The sequence below is a fragment of the Octopus sinensis genome, linkage group LG6 (assembly GCF_006345805.1).
Source record: "Octopus sinensis linkage group LG6, ASM634580v1, whole genome shotgun sequence".
Taxonomy (NCBI): Eukaryota; Metazoa; Mollusca; class Cephalopoda; order Octopoda; family Octopodidae; genus Octopus; species Octopus sinensis.
In genome coordinates this window covers 58020153-58043556 of record NC_043002.1, presented here as the reverse complement: position 1 = coordinate 58043556, position 23404 = coordinate 58020153, and positions in this window count along the sequence as shown.

The following is a 23404-nucleotide window of genomic DNA, read 5'->3' as shown; positions in this document are numbered from 1 at the left end:
ACTAAACATTCGTTGATGTCGCCAAAAGCTGACTGGCAACTTTCTAGCTTTTTTTATTTGCAGTGAAAATACAATTGTACTATATAATTCCGAGCATATATATTAAAGTAAGCATGTAAGAATAATTTCTTCCACGCTGAACATAAAACTACATGAAGAAGGTTGAGAAACGGCCGTAAGCCAAAGGCTGTCACGTGGTTAGATGAATATATATTCACCTTTTATACCGCCTGACTTTTATGGTTTGTATACTCCTCATAACCAAATTTAATCGATTCGATTTCAGCTACAGGAACACACATCATCACATTTCTCTGTATTGGATGAGTGTTAGAAAGCCGATGCACACACACACACACGCACGCGCACACACACACGCACACACACACACACACACGCACACACACACGCGCACACACACGCACACACACACACACACACACATATATGTATATATGTATATGCCTACACGTATATTAACGATTTTGTTTCAAGTTATATGGAAACACGTTATTCAATGCATTTTAGTAGAGTACATGGTTAGTAAACTTTTTCAAGGAAAAGGTTGACAGTGACCTCGAAGTTTTGGTTTGCTAGCTTTCATCAAACTTTGCCTTAATTGGGTTCGTTTTGGTTATATATAGTCTCTGACAAGTTGGCTTTTTTCAGGCGGTGTGTGGTAGTAAGTGGAGCTATGTAAATGATAATTATGCGCGATGTAAGAAGAGGAAATAAAGGAGGATAAGAAGAGTGTATTAGTTTATTACATTTGAGTTGACAGAAAGTGGTGGTGAGGAGATTTATTTTGATTTGGTATAGGAATTTGGTCGCTGTATGCGCGACTGCAACCCCCCAAGTAGTCCTCTACAGCAACAGCAGACGCTGCAACTGGCACAATTTCTTAGGACGCAGATCCATGGTCTCTCGAGACCGACAGATGCCTACTACTTATAGAAATTTGGTTATTGTTTAAGGTTCAGGGAAGCGTGGAAATAAATGGATATCACAAATTCAAGTTATTACATTTTTTATATAGAAAGTTGATTTTTGTTATGTTTTAGGGTTCACGAGGGTTTGGACAACCTGAGGCAATCGTCGAAGATACCTGCCCAAGTTATCACGCATGCGGATTGAATCTGAAACCATGTGATCGGGAATGCAAACTGCTTACCACACGGCCATGATTGCGATTATATACAAGTTAGTCTGTGTGCCTGTGTTTGATCCCACTCACTGCTTGACAACCGGATGTTGGTTTGCTTACGGCCCCATAACGTGTTCGCTGTTCAATAATAGAAACAAGTAATAAGTAAAAGCCGCGTGTGTGTTTGTGTGTGTGCTCGCGCTCATTAAACCCTATATGATCTTGAAATTCAGTCCCCTGGAAGTCTTAACTCCTCATAGATCTATTCCTCTTCCTTCAGGAATTTTAATTTTTAATTTACCAGAATTTCTAGCTAAATATCAGACATGTCGACTTCATGATTCTCTGAAGTTTCCCAGGAGTCACAAATACTACTCCACCTCCTACCCCCGTGTAAGTAAACACACAACACACACACACATGTACTCACACATATATACGCACACATGTACATATATGTACACATTCGCACCCCTCTCTCTCTCTCACACACACACACACACACACACACACGCACACACACACTCGCCCATTTCTATAACGTCTATGCTAGTTGTACTAAAAATTGCTTGGTAATATATCAGCCATTAAAAGGAGGGAAAATGCAAATGGAGTTTAATAAATAATCACTCATTAAAATTGTATGAAAATAAAATTACGATTTAAATGTTGCATAGACCGGATGATGTTGCTTTTTGACAACAATTTATATATTTTTAAAAGCCAGTCCAAATGGTACAAGTTTATACGTAATTTTATTAGCGACTGGCTGTACGGAAAGTAAGAGGTAGACGTAGTAGTGGAGAATGGAGAAAGTGAACGAGAAAGAAAAATATAGACAAACGAAGAGAGAGAGAGAGAGAGAGAGAGAGAGAGAGAGAGAGAGAGAGAGAGAGAGAGAGGGGGAACAAGGCGGAAGTAGTAAAAAACAAATAGGAAACTAGAATATGCAGATAAATGCTTGTGTTCTTTTTTTTTATTTTAAATAATTTTTGTGCTTCACACTATCTTCTTCCACCTACCGCATGTTGCTCCAATGTGCGGATCAATAAAAAACGATTAAAAGAGGTGAAAAGCGTGGAAGAGAAAGAGAGAGGGGGGAAGAGAGAAAGAGAAAACAGAGAGAAACAGAGAGGGAGAGAAAGACAGACAGAAAGAGAGAGAGAGAGAGAGAGAGAGAGAGAGAGGGGGCAGAGAGAGAAGGATAGAGTGAGAATAAGCGAGTGAAGCATCGAAAAGACTATCTATTTATCTATCTATCTATCTATCTATCTATCTATCTATCTAGCCTTCTATCTATTTATCTATGTATCTATCTATCATCTATCTACCTATCTATTTTTCTATCTATCTATCTATCTATCTATCTATCTATCTATCTATCTATCTATCTATCTATCTATCTATCTATCTATCTATCTATCTGCGTGCGCATATGAGATTAGTGTGCGATCGTATGTACGCATTTTCCTATATAGCTAACAGTTGCAAGTGCGAATATTATGGGTCTGTGGGTGAGGAACGCGTTTGGGGCAGAGAGAGAGAGAGAGAGAGAGAGAGAGAGGTAGAGAGAGAGAGGGGAGAGAGGGAGAGGGAGAGAGAGAGGGATAGAGAGTATGATAGAAATTATATGCACATACACAAATGTTTGACTGTATGTGTATGTATATACATAAATACATATATATATATATATATATATATATATATATATATATACATGTACACATATATATGTCTACGTGCGTAGACATATACGATGTGTTCGCGTGAGTACACACCGAGAGAAATACAGAGAGCGGCAAGGAAGGGGATGGGGGTAGCGAGAGTGGAGGGAAATAGGGGGAGAAAATCGATCAATTGTTACACAGACAGAATATTAATAATTGATAGATAGGAGTATATATAAATGTCTATTCGATATATATAAACAGGCATATATCAAACGTTATAGCTTTGTAAACACTGGTCGAAAGCTATGTATGTATGTATGTATGTATGTATGTATGTATGTATGTATGTATGTATGTATGTATTATGTAAGTATGTATGTATGTATGTATAATATTTAGTGCGTGTAGGTTCACGGTTGCCTCTATGTCAATGTGTGTGTGCGTGTATTGCGTGCGCATACATATATATATATACATATACATACATGCATACATATATATATATATATATATATATATATATATATATATATATATATATATAAGCTCATGCATATACGTATCTATGTATGTGTATATATATATATATATATATATAAGCTCATGTATATACGTATGTATGTATATACACACATGCATATATATAAACATCTATTGATATGTACATAGATATATATACAGTTACGCTAGAAATACATATATACGTACACATGCATGCCTGCCTGTCTTCTGTCTGTCTGTCAGTCTGTCTGTCTATCTATCTATCTATCTATCTAGATATCTCTCTATTTATCTCTCTCTCTCTATCTATCTCTCTATCTCTCTATCTATTTATCTGTTTATCTATCTATCTATCTATCTATCCATCTATCCATCTCTCTCTCTCTCTCTCTCTCTCTCTCTATCTATCTATCTATCTATGTTTGTGTGTGTGTGTGTGTGTGAGTGTGCGAGTGTGCGCTTGCATGTATGCGCGTGTGGATACTTGCATTTCTATGAATGTTTGTCTTTTAGGAAATGGTGAGAGAAGTGCAAGAAGTCGAGAGAGACAGAGAGAGGGGGAGAGGGAGAGAGCGAGTGAGGGCGCTTTAAGTCTTTTCTCTGTCTCTGTCTCTCTCTGTCTGTCTTCCCGTCTCTCCTTGTCTCTCTCTCTCCGCTCAGTCTCTGTTCCTACCAAGTATAGAGAGTTCCTCTCTATCTCCAGCAAAAACCAATGGAGGGGAAAGTTGTAAAATAGAGCAGGCTAAAGGAATGTTCTGAAACCATGATCAGAAACCAGTCATGCTTGGATTAATAAATAAAGCGCAACGAGTGTTCAGTCGATTAGAACAGCTTCCGTTATTCTGAGAGGCATTGCACCGATATGGGCTTTAACATTGTGTCTATCCATTAATGTATGTATATATTCGTGTATTTGTAGATGAGTGTGGGTATGTGTATTGACATGTGTGTACGTACATGTTTGTGCAAGTACGTATGTTTCTATGTGCGTGCGTGTACACACACACATACACATATGTGTATGTACACATATATATGTATATATATATATATATATATATATATATATATATATATATATATATATATATATATATATATATATATATATATATATACACATATATATATGTATATATATATATGTGTGTGCATATATATATATGTATGTGTATATATATATATATATGCACGTATATATAAGTATGTATGTATATATAAATATATGTATACATATATTTATGTATATATATATGTATGTGTGCATATATATGTACATATATGTATATATGTGTATATATATATGTGTGTGTGTGCATATATATAAATATATATATATGTATGTACGCAGTGATTATATACACGCATACATCTATACCTGTCGATATTTATATGTATCTCTGTCTCTTCCTATCCACTCTTTTTCTTTTTCTCTCCATATCTCTGTCGCTCTACGTACAACCAACCCATGCCTCACATACAAAAATCCCAACCATACACCAAAGTATGTCTGTGAGGTAATAAGATTGCTTCCCAACCACATGGTTCCGACTTTAGTTTCACTGCGTAGAAAGTTGAGAAATTGAGCTGACCAAAACCTTGTGAGTGAATTTGGTAGATGAAAACCGCAAGATGCCCGTCGTATATATACATGTGTGTGTACTTGTGCGTGTGTTTGTGTGTGCTTGATAACCGTTATTCGTGTGTTCACGTTCTCATAAACTCACCAACGTAGCGATTCGGAACAACTGAACGATATAGTAAATACCAGGCTTTCAAGAAAAAAATAGGACTAGGTGTCGAGTGATTCGACTAAATATCCCTAAGGCGGTACCCTAGCATGGCCATAATCTGATTACTAAAGCAAGCTGAAAGAAGTAAAAAATAAAAGCTATCTATCTCTCTATATATATATATATATAGAGAGAGAGAGAGAGAGAGATAAGTGCAAGAAGGCGGGAGAGACAGTGAGAGGAGGAGAGGGAGAGAGCGAGTGAGGGCGCTTTAAGTCTTTTCTCTGTTACTGTCTCTCTCTGTCTGTCTGCCCGTCTATCTGTCTCTCTCTCTCCGCTCATTCTCTGTTCCTGCAAAGTATAGAGAGTTCCTCTCTATCTCCAGCAAAAACCATATATGCATTCATATATGTATATAATATATATATATGTGTATATATATGAATTGAAGCATTTTTCAATTCTAATTCTCTCAAAGAGAGATACTCAGTAACAGCTCTTTAAAGTAAAGACTATTTGCCAACGTTATGTGGGTGTTTTTCAAGGGTTGATTGTCACTGTTGTTTAGCTCCAGAAAACATCGTTCCCAGCTGGCTATACGACACAAAATCTAAGTCTTTATATCTCTGTATAAGGAATCCAGTCCCCACCTCATCTAACACAAAGCGACAGCTGTGGACCGGTTTCTGGGTTACTGCTCTTTATCAACACAGAGTAACTGCTCGGCTAAGTAACGCTTCTGAATTCCCGTTCGAAAATATAGTTTTCAAAGTGACACACAATAACTGATGTAATAAATAGAAGCATTATCATTGCTACGTACACACATACGTATATACTCGCACACACATGTCAATACATATCTATATAGCCGAAATTGCAAAAATAATCTGGAACTCGACCGAGGATAGAAAACTCCTAATGATCCGTCCTTGTTTTCCTTGTATCGTCTGTCTGGATAATTTGTTGTCTCTTTTTTGTTTCACCTGTTGATGATTTGCGTTCTTGTCCCATTTTTGTATTTCAGAGATTTTTATGGACCAAGTTCTGGAAATTAATCGTGAAAAAATATGGCTCCGCACAAATGGTGAAATTGATCAAAATCAGGCGTCAATTATTCAAACCCAGAGAGCATATCATTGGCATTTTTATGTGAGAGATTCCCCAAGTAAAAACACAATTAGAAACTTAATTCGTCGTTTTGAAAAACAAGGGGCTGAAAATTATCTACCATGATCAGTGAACACTCACACTATCAGAACCGATGAGGCAAGGTAGCAAGTGCGAGAGAGTACTGAATAGAATCCGGGCACATCGACTCGCATGCTATCCAGACAGCATGGGATTTCACAAACTTCTCTGCAAAGAGTTCTCAGTAGCCTTAGCCTTTTACATGCACGGTACAGTTAGTTCAGCAGTTCAAGTGCCAGGACTATGAACACAGGCTCCAATACGCTGTCAGACTCCAGGAATTGGTACGAAATGACCAAAATTTTACACAAACATTGATCATGTCTGATGAATCTCACTTTCATTTGAAAGGGTCCGTCATGACAAAATTGTCGGTTTGGGGACTCTGAGAACCCAAGATCACTATACCAGTGTGAAGTTGAAAATGGACGCCATTTAAAAGATATCGTTTTTCATACGTAACGCAGCAGTTTAATGAAAAAGGAATAAGGCAAATTAATCTCCATTATCGCCTCTATATTGAATTAAAATTTCATACTCTTATTTGTAAAAACACGGGAGTTATTGAAGGCCACCCAGTGTGTATGAGTGTGTGTGTATATGTATATATATATATATATATATATATATATATACACACATACAAATTTTACCTTTAAAGGCATTTTTTGATATGCTGGCCATTGATAAAAAATTTTTCCCGAAAAAAATTTTATCCTATATCAATTATATATATATATACATATATATATAAATATATATATATATACGTTTAAATATTTGTTGTGCAAGATTTTTTATGTGAAGTCATGTGTTGAAACAGATATTGGTAGGAATAATGGTAATAACAATAATAGTGGTAGTAGTAGTGGTGGTGGTAATAGTAGAAGTAGTAATGATGGTAGTTGTGGTGGTAATAGTAATAATAGTAGTAGTGGTAATGGTGGTAATAATAATAGGGAGGCTGATGATGGAAACAGTAACGATAATGAAGATAACCCTAGAATGACCTTTGACATGTATACCCACCCCTTTGACACTCAATTCTTCAACGGATGTGACAAAACTTACTGCATGAGCCGGATTTATCCAACAACATTACCCTTCAACAAAAGAGTCTACATCCCTAGACATAATAATGACCACATGGAAGCACAGTTCACTATAGCTAGGACCAAACTTAGACAGATTTTAGGATTATACACTAAGAGACAGAGACAGAATAAGACAGAGGCCCAACAACTCGGGATTAAACCTGCATGTGGCCTACATAAGCTCATTCAGCGCACGAGGAACGGAGAGGTGGTATGCCATCTCACAGATAAGTCCGGCAGGATGTCAATAGACAGCTTACCGAACTACATCCAGGCAATGCAACCTCATATCGCCAATACAAAGATAACAACTGTACAGGCACATGAGGAGAGAGAAAAGGTCCTCAACGCCCACATGATGATGTGGACAATTGTTCTGGGACCCCAGAAACGTACAGCAAATAATTTCCAAGCCTGGAACAATGATATCCCGGCACTGTATGGACTTCGCAAGGACCATAAAATAATTACTGACCCTATAGCAGGACCACCAACAAGACCAGTCTGTGGAGCGAATATCGTTAGCAATTACAGAATCTCCTACTTCCTCTCAATGATCATACGCCCTATAATCCGGATGTCACCTGATGTTTGTGACAGCACAGAAGATCTCCTCAGCAGGATCGATGACTGTAACAGCACTTGTGACCTGACAGGATGTATGGTGGGTAGCATGGATGTGGTATCCCTATACCCATCGATCGACGTAGATTTTGCGGTGGAGAAGTGCGTGGAGATGATCAATGAGAGCCAGGTGGAGTTCTGTAATGTCAACACAGAAGAACTGGGCCTCCTACTTAGACTGACATGTAATACTGAATACTTAGATAAACATAATCTTAGTAGTTTCTGCCCCAGTAGATGTTTAAGGGGTAGACCGCCCACAATTACTTCTATGGCTAGGAAGACACATATAGAAAGATGGCGCGGATGGACCAGAGCCATACGGAGCCCCGCAAATGTCCATCAGATAAAGAAAATGATCGCACATGCACTAGGAGCTAGTATAAGAATTACCCTAAAAGGCCACAAGTTTAAGTTTAATAATAAAATATATGCCCAGGACGAGGGGGCAGCCATCGGCGTTAGTATCGCTGGTGATGTGGCCAACCTTTTCATGGTATGGTGGGAGAGAAGGCTTAAAGAACGCCTAACACAGAACTCCATACTCGTAAACATGTACTCTCGCTATGTTGATGATATCAACATAGTGGTAAAGGCACCCCCACAAGAGAGTAATGTTGATATAGTAATAGAAACTAATACTATGGAGAGCATCCAGCAAATAGCTAACTCCATCCACCAGAGTATTAAGGTCACAATAGACTACCCCACTAAACACCCCAACCATAGACTACCAGTACTAGACACCGAACTCTGGCTAGAAATTGTGAATAATAAAACCCAAATCCTTCATTCATACTATGCCAAACCTATGGCCTCAAAATACTTGATCCACCGGAACTCAGCCATTGCGGACAATGCCAAATTCAATATTTTGATGGCAGACCTCGTCAGAATAACGAGAAATGTGTCATGCATGTGCGAGCCCACAGAGTTAAAGAGACACATACAATATTTCATTCACCGCATGCAGTTCTCAGGTTACAGCCATAAAGAAAGGATCAGAGTATACAAAGGAGCCATTAAGAAATTTGATAATATATTATGTGATGATAGGAACGGTATTTGCCCACTCTATAGGAACAAGTCATGGAACACTATAGAAAGGACAAAAAAGAAAATAGGGAAGGCCAACTCTTGGTATGATAGCCATAAATACCAGTGTCATGTTCATTGACACCACCCCTGGAGGTGAACTAGCGTATCGCTTTAGAAAGACCCTAGACAAACTTAAGCTAAGAATTAAGGTTGTTGAAAAGCCAGGCAACCCTATCAAATCTATAATTGGTAGAACCTATCATTTTAGTAGAACCCCCTGTACGGATAAGTACTGTACTGTATGTAGATTTAGCCCACAAACAAACTGTAAAGCCAGAAATGTAGTCTATAGTGTAAGATGTATAGAGGGACGATGCAGTAACAAGACAACGACATACGTAGGGGAAACGGCAAGAAGCATAGGAGAGCGGGTAAATGAGCATTGGAGACAACTCAAGGAAGGTAAAAGCTCATCGATTCTGTACCAACACGCCGAACAAGAAGACGGGGGATCAATCAATAACATAGAAATTAAAATATTATCCACACATAGATCAGATGCAACAATTAGACAAATTACAGAAGCTACACACATAATAGAAAATAAACCTAGCCTGAATAGAAAACTAGAATGGAGCACTAACACACACCACAACATATGACGATAGAGGATCCTTAAAACATAATAAATACACATATAAATAAACTAATAGAAATAAATAACTATATATATATATTTTTTTTTCTTTTTTTCAATTCAATTTATTATTATTATTACTAGTATTGCTGTTATACATACATACATACATACAAGCATATGTAATGATAATAATAGGTGAATGTAAACACATGAACAAAATAAGAATTAAAAAAAACAACATACAAATTACATGAACATATAAAATTACAAATTACATGAACATATATAAACAGAAGATACAAATATTACAGGCATCCCCCACATACACACACGAAATAAACATAAACGCACATAGAGATATAAGCATGCGCAAATGAAGACATACAGTAGAAATACAAAATGGCTGACGGTTAGTAAGGAGAGACACAAATCAGAAAGAAGAAAACAAAGGACCACTGATGCGGTCACAGGAGTGTGACGAAAGAACTCTGGCCGAAATAAGATTAAGATTAATGTAAAAAATAAATAACACTGAAGCAAAGTAACACCAAATATATAGTGCGTGTGTTTTTATTGGCTAAACTGGCAAAATGACCATTCCGAAATATAACAATATATATATATATATATATATATATATATATATATATATATATATATATATATATATATATATACGTAAAGTATAAAAGCCATCTCAACATGGCCAACCACAAAGTGGGGGTGTTACTGTAGCTATTTAGCCCCAGGAGATCGACTAAATAGCTACAGTAACAACCTCACTTTGTGGTTCGCCATGTTGAGATGGATTTTATACTTTACGTTGTTGAGCGGTTACTGTTTACATCTCGCTCTGAGATTTAATAATGTTTATATATATATATATATATATATATATATATTCAAAATGTGACCACGCGTGTACTGTTGGCGATTTTTTTTTCTCTGTCTTCCCTTCTCTGGATCTTTCCTACTCCTATGTTTCCGACGAAGAGCTCCGCTCGAAATGTTAAACCCTCCTTCTTTCCTTCTTTCCTGAGCGTCCAATAATACTATATTTGTTCCAAGTCCTCGCGTTGTTGTGTTCTTTTGTGCCTTCTTGTTTGGATTAACTATATATATATATATATACTGTTGTATTTCGGAATGGTCATTTTGCCAGTTTAGCCAATAAAAACACACGCACTATATATTTGGTGTTACTTTGCTTCAGTGTTATTTATTTTTTACTTTAAACTTAATCTTAAACTTGCTAAACTGGCAAAATGACCATTCCGAAATACAACAATATCTGTTTAAACACACAACTTCACATAAAAAAAAAATTGCATAACAAATATATATATATATATATATATTTATATATACACATCTATCTATCTATCTATCTATCTATCTATCTATCTATCTATCTATCTATCTATCTATCTATCTATCTATCTATCTATCTATCTATCTATCTATCTATCTATCTATCTATACACATGTATATACATGTGCAAATGCTTAAAATTGTCTGTGTTTATTCTAGGTGATGTGTTGGAACTGCTTCCGTTTATACAAAAAGAACCGTTAGCTAGCGATCGATGAAATAAGTGTCTAATTAGAATAAGCACTGAGGTTGATCTGATCGCTGAAGATCGTTGATGGCGCTGCTCCAATATAACCGCCATCCAACGAATTAACGATAGAATTGTATGTTCTATAATTTGTGCTCCAGCTTCACTGTGTTTGTGTGTTTGTCGAATTCACTTCTTCTACCATCCTAACTCTCCCTCCAGTATATCTTGTATCTTTTGTTTGAGTCATTAGACTGCAACCATGCTGGGGCACAACCTCGAAGAATTTTTAGTCAAATGAATCCACCCCAGTAATTATTATTATTATTATTATTATTATTATTATTATTATTTATTATTATTATTATTCAGTAGTTTTATTTTTATAGAGTGCTTTCACTTCACTACCGAGCACAGCTCTGTGTGCCTTGGGTATGTGCTGTGATTTGTTGTGATGCTCTGATGGTTATTGTATGGAAAGTGTTCTGCGTAGGATGTGTGCAGTGCCTAGTAGTGCAATTTTCTGTATGTTATATGTGTTTGTAAGTCCTGGTGTTTTTGTTATGTATTTGTCTGAAAATTTTTTTATCATGCCTAATGCACCTACTATGATAGGAATTGTTTCTGTTTTCAGATTCCACATTCTAGTTACCTCTATTTCCAGGTCTTTGTATTTTGAGAGTTTCTCCATTTCTTTTAGAGACACGTTGTCATCAGCCGGTATTGATACATTAATTAGAAAGCATTTTTTTTCTTCATGATCTCTGACAACTATATCTGGTCTGTTGGCCTTAATTTCTCTATCTGTGTGTATCGGCATATCCCAGAGCATGGTTGCTTTCTCGTTTTCTGTGACTTTTTCTGGTGTGTGCCTATACCATCTTTTTTCTGTTGTTATTCCATAATGTTGGCATAGCTTCCAATGTATGTAGGTTCCAACTCTGTCATGTCTGTGAATATATTCCTTCTTAGCCAAGACTGGGCAGCTAGAGATAATATGATTTATTGTGTCTTGTCCATCTCCACATATTCTGCAGTTACTTGTAATATTTCTTTTCATTACATGTTTTTGGTAATTTCTGGTGGGGAGGCTTTGGTCTTGTGCTGCAATTAAAAATCCCTCTGTTTCTGCTTTGAGTCCTGAGCTTCTCAACCATTGCTGGTATTTTTCTTTGTCTATTTCTTTTGCGTTTAGTTTAGTCCAGTATTTACCATGAAGGGGCTTTTCTTGCCATCGTTTTATCATGGTTCGTTGCTGTTCTATTTTTAGTTTATATTTCATTTGTTTTATAGCTTTTGTTGTTTCTTCATCTTCTTCTTCTTTTTCTTCATGTTTATTAGGTGGTATGATTTCTTGTTTGTATTTGTCAGCTTCCTTAAATACTGAGAACAGTTTTTTGTTTTGCTCGTGTTTTGCCGCTATCTGGATCAGTTTTCCTTCCTTCTGAAGTAGATATTTTTGCAGTCCTATGGTGGTTATTTTATAGTAGTTTTCCAGCTGTATAAGGCCTCTACCACCTTCTATACGTTGTATATATAGTCTTTCTATGTCAGATTTTGGGTGATGCATCCTAGATCCTGTCATTATTTTTCTTGTTTTTCTATCTATTTTGGTCAGTTCATTTCGTGTCCAGTTAAGGATATTGTAGCTGTAACTTATAACTAGGACAGATAAAGTGTTGATACCTATTATCTTGTTTTTAGCATTGAGCTCTGTGTTTAGTATTGATCTAACTCGTCTATAATATTCTTTTTTTATTTTCTCTTTCATTTGTGTGTGTTGTGTCATGGATTCCTAAGTATTTGTAAGTTTGGCTTTGGTCTAATTCTTTTATTTCATTGGTTTTATCTAGTGTGATGTTGTTACTCTTAACTAGTTTTCCTCTTTTCATGGTTACTTTGGCGCATTTTTCTAATCCAAATTTCATATCTATTTCTTTGGTAAATCCATGAACTGTCTTTAATAGTGTTTCCAGCTGTTTGTCATTTCTTTCTTTCTTTCTTTTTCTTTTACTTGTTTCAGTCATTTTGACTGCGGCCATGCTGGAGCACCGCCTTTTAGTCGAGCAACTCGACCCCGGGACCCATTCTTTTTGTAAGCCCAGTACTTATTCTATCGGTCTCTTTTTGCCGAACCGCTAAGTGACGGGGACGTAAACACACCAGCATCGGTTGTCAAGCAATGCTAGGGGAACAAACACAGACACACAAACACACACACATACATATATATACATATATACGACAGGCTTCTTTCAGTTTCCGTCTACCAAATCCACTCACAAGGCATTGGTCGGCCCGGGGCTATAGCAGAAGACACTTGCCCAAGATGCCACGCAGTGGGACTGAACCCGGAACCATGTGGTTGGTTAGCAAGCTACTTACCACACAGCCACCCCTGCGCCTATTTGCAGCGTATAGTTTTAGGTCATCCATATATAAAAGGTGGCTGATCGTTTTGCCGTAACATTTATATCCGCATCCAGTTCTATTTAGCATATCAGATAGAGGTGACAGTGCCAAGCAGAAAAGGAGTGGAGAGAGCGTGTCTCCCTGGAATATTCCTCTTCTAATGGGGATGTCTTTGGTTTTCATGAGTCCCTCTTTTGTTTGGAGGTGTAGGACTGTTTGCCATTTATTCATAGAGTGCTCTATGAATTTTATGATTGTTGGTGCTACTTTGTTAATGGCTAGTGTTTCGAGGATCCATGTGTGGGGGATGCTATCAAACGCCTTTTTGTAGTCAATCCAGGCCATACTGAGGCCTTTCTTCTTTCTGTGGCTGTCTTCAGTTACGGCTTTATTAATCATTAGTTGATCTTTACAGCCATATGAGCCTTTGCGGCATCCTTTCTGCTCTTCTGGGAACAGTTTGTTTTCGTCCAGGTGCTTGTTCAGCCTTTGTGATATCACTGCAGTAAATGCCTTGAACATAGTAGGGAGGCAGGTTATTGGTCTGTAGTTTTCTGGTTTTTCTGTTTCATTTGATTTGGGAATTAAGATGGTTTTCCCCTTCGTGAGCCATTCAGGCATTGCCTCTGGCTCTGCTAGTACGTTGTTAAAGTTTTCAGCCAGCTTTTTGTGCATTCCTGTTAGATATTTCAACCAGAAGTTGGGGATCTTGTCATGCCCAGGTGCCTTCCAGTTGCTTAATCTTTGCAGTGCCTGGGTGACCTCTTCAGTTGTTATGGGGGTCCAAAGTTGTTCAGATGCTGAGTTTGTAATTCTGATACTCCTTTTTTTTGGTGGTTCGTTTGCCGACCATATTTCTCCCCAGAATTCTTCCAATTCTTCTGCCGTTGGTGCTGCAGTGACTTCTATTTTATTTTTTCCCAGTTCTTGGTAGAACTTTTTGGGGTTAGAGTTGAACTTTTTGTTTTCTTCAAAGAAGCGTTGGCGTTTCTTATACCGGCGGATCCTTTGTGCTTTGGCAAGGATATCTTGCTTCAGCTTTTCTTTTATTTCAGGCAAATCCTTCTCTGTGATGTTATATTTGCGGAGTATTGTTGTTCTCTTTTTGTTGCTCAGTAGCGTTGATTATTTGCTGATTTCATTAAGAATCGACAGGTCTTTTCTAATTTTTTTTATTTTGCTTTGGATTTATTTATCCACAGGGTTTGTTTGGGTGGTGGTACTCCTGTTTGGGCGGGTTTGGGTGAGTATCCAGCTTCTTTTGTGGCTGCAGTGGCTGCTGCGTATATTAGGTTATTTAGCTCAGTGATATCACTTTTTTTTTATTCAGTGGCTATCAGTTCAGTGACGGCTAGGTTTATGCTGTTTATAATAGGTGTTGTTATTTTGTTTATTTTGATTCTTGGGAGGTATGGTCGGTGGTCCATTTTGAGCTCTGTGGTTTTCAGTTCTTTGATTATTTTATTTTTTATATTATCATAATCATTAGGCTCCCCTTCGTTGTTTACATCGTATTTGTTGGGAATGTTGCGTTTGTCTTCGTGTTTTACAGTTTCAGTGCTTATATTATTGGGCATTGTTGTGTGGCTTCTATCTACATTTTCCTGGTGTATGTTTTCTTTTAGGTGTTCTATTTCTATTTCTGATATTTTTTTTGTGTTGAGAATGTATCTTCGTACGTTAGCTAATTTATTAGGGTTCATTGCTCTATCCAAGTCTATATCTCTATTATTTTTCTTCCATATTTTATATGTATGTGTTGTTGTATTTTCATTTTTTGGGTAAAGTACTGCTGTGAAGTATGCGTGTAAGAAAGAAATGTATTCCTCACGTGTCCATTTACGTCTTTTGGGTTTTATTTGCGGGACATGAGGTACAACGTCCGGCCCATTATTTTGACGGTCGTCATTTTCGTAGGGTACCGGTCCGTTTATTTCAGTTGTCACATTATTTCGCACGTGTAGTTTTTCGTACATTTTTTGTTGTAAGTTTAATGTACGTACCGCTCGATTGTTATTCTTGGGTTGAATAGTATCGGTGGTATTTAATTTCTTCGTAGTTCCTTTGTACATGGTGTTTGGGGTCGGAGATGATCGTGATGTTCCACGCATGTTTACATGTGTTGCATTAGAGGCGATGATATCGAGTCAAAATACATCATTTCGTTTCGAAAATAGTAATAAATTTCAATTAGTATTACTTACTCGGATACAGTCCAATTCTTTGTTAGTAAAACTTTGGCTCCATAGGATGTCCTTGTTTTCGATGTCTGTGGATAGATTTCGGAGCTCTGAATTTTCCTTCTTACATCTTAAACGTCCCCGGTGTTCTCTCTTATATCTTAAACGTCCCCGGTGTTCTTCTTACATCTTAAACGTCCCCGGTGTTATTATTATTATTATTATTATTATTATTATTATTATTATTATTATTATTATCATTATTATTATTATTATTATTATTATTATTATTATTATTATTATTATTATTATTATTATTATTATTGTTATTGTTATTATTATTATTGAGTGAGAGAGCAGTGCATGCCATCAAAGTGACACTGGGGTAAAATATACGAAGCCCAGTATACCCATCATGACTACTTGTCTGATAAGGGTACGGCAAGTACATGCATCACAACCATATGTGCGCGACATGGTGATCTCATATCAAGATAAACAGCGTCGACAACCTTTTTGTTCTGGTAGTAGTAGGTTGTTTTTTCCTAGGAATGTGTATGTTCTTTCAGTGATTACAGTGATACATTATTGGTAGGCATGTGATTGGTCTATAGTTCTTTGGGTTTTCTGTGTCATTTGCTTTTGGTATTAGGTATGTCACTCCCTGAGTCAACCAGTCTGGTCTTTTTTCTGGGTTTTTCGTTGTATGCTGATGACATATCCCCATGTATATCAACTAGCTATTTGATCTAGAAGTTTGGTACTCGATCTATTCCCGGTGACTTCCAATTGCTGGCCTTTTTCAGGGCCAGGGTGACCTCCTCCTTTTGAATATCTTCCCATTCCTGTACTTCTTTATTTTCCAGGAGTGTTTCTTCTTTCTTAGACCATTCTGCGTCTTCATTATGTTGTTTTTCATTTTCCCTTATCGTACCCCAGAAATTTTCCATAGCCTCTTTCTTTGGCGGTTGCTCAACATTTATTTGTTATTTACCGAGTTCCCTGTATAATTTCTTTCCATCTTTTTAAAATAATTTGTTTTGTCTAATTTGGTTGCTTCTCTTTATATATCGTGACAGTCGTTGTGCCTTTGCTTGGATTTTTTGCTTTAGATTTTCTTTTGCTTCAAGTATTTCATGTATTGTTGTTGTTGCTATTATTATTATTATTATTATTATTATTATTATTATTATTATTATTATTATTATTATTATTATTATTATTATCATCATCATCATCATCATCATCATCATCATCATTATAATAATAATAATAATAATAATAATAATAATAATAATAATAATAATAATAATAATATAATTATTATTATTATTATTATTATTATTATTATTATTATTATTATTATTATTATTATTATTATTATATTTTGACTTTTGCTTTACATTTGCACAAGCTGGCTCCAAATCTCACCCAGAGAGCTCAAGTTGGAAGTCCATGTTGGTGTTATGCCTAGGGTGCCATATATTTGGTTTTGTACTTAGTGTTGTACTAGTGAATGTCTAAAAAAAACCATACAAAAATTATGTTTGTTTAAAAACTTTAAATTACATAGAAAGAATTTTGCGTAGGATATGAGCAGTTCCCATGGGCACTATCTTTTGAATTTCTGCCATTTTAGGGTTTCCTGGTATCTGAGTTAGGTAGCAATCAGCCCCTTTTGCTATCATTCCCAGGGTACCCATGACAACAGGTATTGTTTTAGTCTTCAGGTTCCACATTTTGCTGATTTCTATTTCAAGATCTTTATATTTGCTCAGTTTCTGGTCGGTCTTGACACATACGTTTATATCGATTGGAATAGTCATATCAATGCGGAGGTATGTTTTTTGTCTGAAATTTCAATATGATGTCTGGCCTATTCGCATCTATCCTTCTCTCAGTTTGAATGGTGAAGTTCGCAGAGTAGGCGCTATTTTATACATTTCCAAACATTTCTTAATCTAGCTATGTGGTAGGCTATCAAAAGCCTTTTTATAGTCTATCCAGACTATTGACAAGTTTTTGTGTCGTTTGTGACAATCTTCTCAGATCATCTTATTGATGAGTAGCTGATCTTTACAACTATAGGATCCACGTTTACATCCTTTCTGTTGATTAGGGAATATGCTGCTGTCTATTAAAAAAACTATAGGTATATTCCGTCAGGACAGATGTTAGCGTTTTATACATAGTTGTTAAGCAGGTTATGGGTCTATAGTTTTTTGGTTCATTTGTTTCTTTTCTTTTTGGAAACAGGAATGTTAAACCATTAACTAGTCAAGGGTGTTGCAAAACATCATTGTAAAGTTCTGTTAGCAGTTCATGGCTCTCTGGGAAGGCATTCAACCAGAAGTTAGGAATTTTATCCTTTCCTGGAGGCTTCCATTTGCTGGGAGCAGATCTTACATCTTCTACCGTGACACCCTCACACTTTTGCTCCTCTAAGGAGTGCAAGTCCGTAGATATTCTATCAATCCAAGGAGCCTTTTCGCCGTGTTTTTTCTTCTGCCAAAATTTTATTCCCAAATCCCTGCACTTCTTCTTTTGATGGTACAGACTTTACAGTAACTGGTGTTTTCCATATCTTCCTGTAAAAATTTTTGAGGTTATTTTTGAACATGTTGTTGTCTTTGAAGAATCTAACACGCTTTTCATACTTCGCTATGCGGGCAGCTTTAGCAGATACCTTTTGCTTGATGGTTTCTATGGTGGCATCAATATCAAGTATAGTTTTCATATTATATTTTTTCTTTAATCTTTGGGTTTTTGTAGGTTTGGTAGTCTTGTCAATCTTAAGGTTTTTCAAACATTCAGTGTCAGACCTAAGTAGTTTAATTTGTTGTTGGATACGCTCTTGTCAAGAAGGGTTTTTGTGGGAATGTTGCCGTTTTCTAATCATTTCAACACATAGAATCGTTGAGATTTTCGCGGATGCATAGTACAGGTTGAGATCTGTGATATCAACATCATTAGCTGAAATTATATCCTTAAGTGCAAGGCGGATTTTACCAATTATTTTCATGTTTTGGTTAGAGTTACAGATTTGTGGAAGTGTATCATACTGGTTTCTTTAATTTTCAGCCATTCAATCATGATTTGATTCTTTAGCTCGTGTAGTTCTGTTGGGTCAATATTTGTGTGACTTTCTTCGTCTATTTGATGTTCCTATGTCTTAGTGTTTATGATTGGTTCAGGGAGTATTTCACTTTGCTTATCAATTATACTATTTCAATCCTTACTGCCTTTTTATCAGCCCTGGGCTGGTCTATAATTATTCCCCCTGTATTATCTTCTTTAGCTGCAGCTTCGTTCTTTTTATCCGTTATTCTTTGTTTAATTTGGTAAATCTCTACTTCAGTCAGTAATTTTTTTTTATAATGTTTCTTCTGACGTTGGCAAGTTTGTTACTGTCTATGTAAGGCCTTACTTCAGGGTGTTTCTGTCTCCAGTTTAAGTAGGTTTGTACAGTATTAGATGTATCTGTGGGGAAATACATGGCATGGTAGAAGGCCGTAAGAACTTACTTATTATCTTCCCTAGACGACTTTTCATTCTTTTTCTTTTGGTTATTTGATGACGGGCATGGATGGCCATCTGTTGGAGTATTCCGGTTGTGGGGCATGTCCAGCTCCTGTGGGTCGGGAAGATTTGAACCAGTAGGTGATTTTTTAATCAGAATTTAGTTCAATATTCGGGCATATGGTCGTTTGTAATCCGATCGATGACCATTGCGGTTTGTAATTTGTCTTGTTAACAGTGAGACATGAGAAGCTTCGACTCTTACATTCGGAGACGGGTCTGTCAGTTTAGGGTTAAGTTTTGCGCAAACCCCGTCTCCGTGTTCTCTGCATGTAAACATTGTTCGTAGCGTACCTTCTTAAGGCTAGCAGATCTGTATTCGTCTGTATTTGTTTTATTGATAGATTTACCTCCGGACAAAGTTTTTTTTTGTGGTGTTTTTTTTTAGACTTATGACGGGTTCACTCTGTCTGTGTTAGTTCGAAAAAATGAAAATAAAATAAGAAGAAAAGAAAAAAAAGATCTGTCAGTTTAGGGTTAAGTTTTTGCGACAACACCGTCTCCTTGTTCCTGCATGTAAGCATTATTTGTAGCGTAGCTTCTTAATGCTAGCAGATCTGTATTCGTCTGTATATTTTTTTGTTGATAGTTTTATCTCCGAACATAGTTTTTCCGTGGTGTTTTTTAAACTTATGAAAAGTTCACTCTGTCTGTGTTAGTTCGAAAAAATGAGAATAAATAAGAAGAAAAACAAAGAAAGCTTTGATTTTGCTTTTGCTTGGTTTGTGAAAAGTGATTTCATGTGCGTTAGTGTGTGTCCTGTAAATTTCACTTAGTGTGTACAACTTTGGGATGTATATGTAGTCCTATGGGTATCAAAATGTATATATGATTGTACCGACATTCGAGTGTATGCGTAATTACTCAATTTATGTACTCACTATTTTTTAAAATTTTGGTCCGTTTCTATTTTATTATTTGTAAATTTCCAGTGTTGATATCGCGTGTGTGTTTCGCACGTTTCATTGAGACACCGTGCGTAGGAGAAACTGTACTTTGTATGGCAGTAAAATTTCGTTTTTTTTTCTTACTATCTTCGTTAAAAGGCCGCTTCCTTCAAGTTTTCCTCAGGTTGCTTTATTTGATTCCATCTATGTTATTGGATTAGATTTGTTTTTGAATGGAGAGCCCGGTTTAGTACATCTATGTTGTTATTCAGTGCGTGCCTTCCCTTCTTCTTCTTCTTTCTCTCTCTCTTCTTCTCTTCTTCTCTCTCTTCTTCTTTCTTCTTCTTCTTCTTCTTCTTCTCTTCTTCCTTCTCCCTTCTTCTCCTCCTCCTCCTCCTCCTTCTTCTTCTTCTTCTTCTTCTTCTTCTTCTTCTTCTTCTTATTATTATTATTATTATTATTATTATTTTGTTACTTTTGGTAAAACGTGTTACTTATTCTATTCATCTCTTTTAAAGTACCGCTAGCGTTACAGGGACATAAATTCACCAACACCAGTTGTCGAGCTGTGGTAGCGGACAAACATTGATACAAAGACCCCACACACGCATACATTGGTCAAACTTGACAAACAAGCCTCAGTTATACATTTGTTGATTCCAACTTTAATGCAATATCGCCTGAAGAAAATGAACGCATGAATACGATCCACCAGAGGTCAGGGATACTACGGATTGTACTGAAATCATCCCAGGAATGTGGACTATGGTCGTAAGAAACATGGGATTTGTGGAAACACGCGTAGCGATGATGCGTTAAATTATTTATAAATTCCGTCCATGGATTATGTATGTATGTATGCATATATATATATATATATATATAATATATATATATATATGCGTGTGTGCGTGCCTGCGTGTGTATATGTATGTTAGAAATATACATACATACGATGGTTTTCTTTCAGTTTCCGGCTATTAAATCCACTGCAAGGCTTTGGTGAGGTCGAGGCTACAGCTGAAGGTAGTCAGCCAAGGTGCCACGCAGTGGGACTGAACCTTGAAACTTGTGGTTGGAAAGCAAATCTTTTTCCACACGCCTTAGCCTATAGCTTCGACAGAGAAAGTTATTTCCAATTATTCTGTCTCAAAGACTAACTTCATAATTTCTATAAATTCCTTTTGTTGCCTCTGTTGCTCTTTAAACTGTTCCAAACGCCTGCGGTGGCAATTCCACTATCTCAGTGGTTCTATTTTGAATATATCTATTTCCTTAAGGCGCCTTCAAGATTCACACCTCGTTTTGGCTTTCACACTCCTTACCAGCACTGATTAGAAAGGGTATCAACTAGCGTATTGAAAAATCATTAAAAATATCGAGTTACATAAAACATACTTCTATATTATATGCATGGCCTATATTTCTATAGGTGTGTGTGTGTGTGTGTGTGTGTGTGTGTGTAGTAGGAAATAGTCTAATACATATACCTATGAAAACCGAAGTCCACACTCAGTGGGTTTTTTGGAAACCGATATACGATGTCTGGTCAAAATGCAGCAGGACTGTTGCTATGGTAAGGGATCTAAAGTACACAGAGTGCAGTGGCTTGGCTCAGGTTGACCTTGAATACTGTCGCGCATACGCACAAATTATGAGGTTCCCGCTCACTCTGTTGTTTGTGACAATACTTGGAAGTAAGGTGTGTGGTGTGGTTGTCGCAAAAAGAAAATCGGCTTCACATCGTTAACAATATATGTCTATGGACTACTCAGCCACTCACTTGTGAATTCACTTATTTCAACTAAGGAGATAACTGAATCTCCGTCGATGAACAATGTAGAACAGTCTATCTATCTATCTATCTATCTATCTATCTATCTATCTATCTATCTATCTATCTATCTATCTATCTATCTATCTATCTATCTATCTATCTATCTATACATACATACATACATACGTTGACATATATACATATATACATGGAAACTTAAAATTACTTTTCTGACGAAGTCAGTACGTTGCAGGCGTAAAATTGTAAAATTACAAATGAAACAAGCGAAGCATATCAACCGGACAAGATATAACTTCGAAAGAAAAACAATTCTTTTTTCGTTTGAAATATAATACAAAAAAAAGTATATTTATATTAGGTTTATATTCGTTGTTTTGTATTGGATTTTTTTCTGTGAGACAAAAAGTTAACAAACACAAAAACCCCAAACCATAATCTGATCTTCGTGATACTGGAAACACATTAAAACGTTGATAATAACCACAGGATTGGTAATAAATATAAAATTGCGTACTATGGTACTATAGAACAGGTTTAACAATGCAAAATCAATCGATATTTAGAAATAAAAAAAATGGAGAATTTTTCTTAAAATATTGCACCATATGAAAAAAAATTTAATTGGAAAAAAATTCTATTTTATATTTGAAATTATCAAAGAAAAACTACAACGAATCAAAAATGTTATATCAAAAATTATTTTGCGTTGCATTCGAGTGTAATATATTTGTTTACATATTTTTATCATTATGTTTTACTTATTTCAGTCATTGGAGTGCAGCCATGCTGGGGCACCGCTTTGAAGGGTTCTAAACAAATCGACTCCAGGACTGATGTTTCCTTCTAGTTCTTACTGTAATACTCTTGCGAGTGGATCTGGAAGACGGAAACTAAATGAAGCCCGTCATATGTGTGTGTGTGTGTGTGTTTATGTTTGTGTGTCTGTATTTATGTGTAATAATGCCCTCTATACAATATAAATTAATATGTTCAAAAGAAAAAAATTATTTTCGAATTTTTCTCTTATGAGGTTTTTCACGTTAACTACCTGATAATTTCTTGTTAAGATTCCTTATTAAGAAGTTATCCTTAATTGTTAAATTTATTCCGAAAAAACTTTTCCTACCCGACATGCAGTTCGAAAAAGCCCGCCATTTACCGAATATATGATTTATAAACATCTCCATGTGCTTCGCCGGAGAGAGCAGATGTCTGTTCGACTTCGCCAGGTAGTGTTGGTCGTTTATTTATGATGTGTTCAGAATCAGTTCTACTGATGAGCATAGACGCATTTTTTATGCGGTAAGTGTGAAATCACAGGTGATATAGAACTAAATTCATTTTTTAAATG